This window comes from Octopus bimaculoides, chromosome 17, assembly GCF_001194135.2.
Source record: "Octopus bimaculoides isolate UCB-OBI-ISO-001 chromosome 17, ASM119413v2, whole genome shotgun sequence".
In the NCBI taxonomy this organism is placed as follows: domain Eukaryota; kingdom Metazoa; phylum Mollusca; class Cephalopoda; order Octopoda; family Octopodidae; genus Octopus; species Octopus bimaculoides.
In genome coordinates this window covers 32,546,911-32,548,205 of record NC_068997.1, presented here as the reverse complement: position 1 = coordinate 32,548,205, position 1,295 = coordinate 32,546,911, and the positions used below count along the sequence as shown (strand labels likewise).

Sequence of the window (1,295 nt, the reverse complement as noted above, 5' to 3'; positions counted from 1 at the left end):
ATATATATATATACATATATATATATATGTGTGTGTGTGTATATGTATGTATGTATGTATGTATGTATGCGTGTGTGTGTGTGTATGTATGATTGTATGTATGTATGTATGTATGTATGTATGTATGTCTCTTCTGTATTTAATCATTTGAATATTTAAGTTCTTCCTCTGAAGAAGGAGCTGGTTTCTAACAAAGATACAAAGGTCAATCTTTGGAATGTAGAGTAGATAACGATAAAAATGTCACATTTTAAACCTGAGAAAAGTTTTACTGTTCCACTTACAAATTGTATTTGTAATGTGCGAATCAGTTGGTTGATTTCTTTATCTGAAATCCAGACTGACAGTTACTTACCAAACCAAGTGCTCCAATTATTATTGGTATAAATGTAAATTTGTAATCCGGATATAGATGCTGGCGGTTTCGAAGCAATTACCTATAGTCGTTTTCTTTCTCTTTGATTTTCAGAGATATTCACATCACCTGGACAGCTGACCTCTATGACGGTACATACTTTTTCTTGTCCGTTCCAAACAACAATATCCGGTCTGTTATGCTTACACTTGACAGATGTTTTGAGGAGAATGTTCTACCAGTATTCTTTGTGCTGATATTTGTGTAAGTATTCAATAATAGGGGAATTCTCTATCTGACATCTAGAGGCGGGTGCATATGTCACAGCGACAGCAGTGACTCCTCGATATGGACACAGTGGTGCAGATGTAAAAAGGTTGCATAGGGATGAAATTTTTGGGCAGCTGAAAGTTGATGACATTCCTGGGCAGCTGAAAATCACATGTGGGATGTCTTCCACAGAAATATGACATAATCTACATTTACGGTTGCATTTACGGGCTACATTTACGGACTTCACTGTCTCTTTTGTTGATTAGGTATTGCAAATGCATAGCCTTCGAAGTGTGATGCTGTGTAGCGGTCGCGAGTCCACGAGAGGCTTTGTTTCATTTCAATCTTATTCAAGTCTACGGGAAACATACCGATTCATGGTCTCCTTTTGGTATGCTGAACGTTTCACCTCCAATTCTTCTTTGAGGTATGCTAGTCCAGCTGATCTGGGGTTGTATGGGAGGTCATCAAGATGTGTGTGTGTGTGTGTTTGTGTGTGTGTGTGTTTGTGTGTGTGTGTGTGTTTGTTTCTTCCGCTTGACAATCGGTGTTAGTGTGTTTACACCTCCGTGACATAGCGGTTCAGCAAAAGACACCAATAGAATAAGTTCCAGCCTTAACAAAAAAATAAGTACTAGGGTTCAACTCATTTGACTAAAAATTCTTC

General features: G+C 37.8%; 1 long non-coding RNA gene across 2 annotated transcripts in view; it reads left to right on the top strand.

Moving 5' to 3' along the window:
* The window catches only part of LOC106875031 (uncharacterized), a 19,375-nt gene that overhangs the window by 1,226 nt on the left and 16,854 nt on the right, over positions 1 to 1,295 (top strand). For both annotated transcript variants that reach the window (XR_008265823.1, XR_001410074.2), the window contains exon 2: positions 470 to 619. This is a non-coding gene — a long non-coding RNA (uncharacterized LOC106875031). The remainder of the gene's footprint in view (positions 1 to 469; positions 620 to 1,295) is intronic.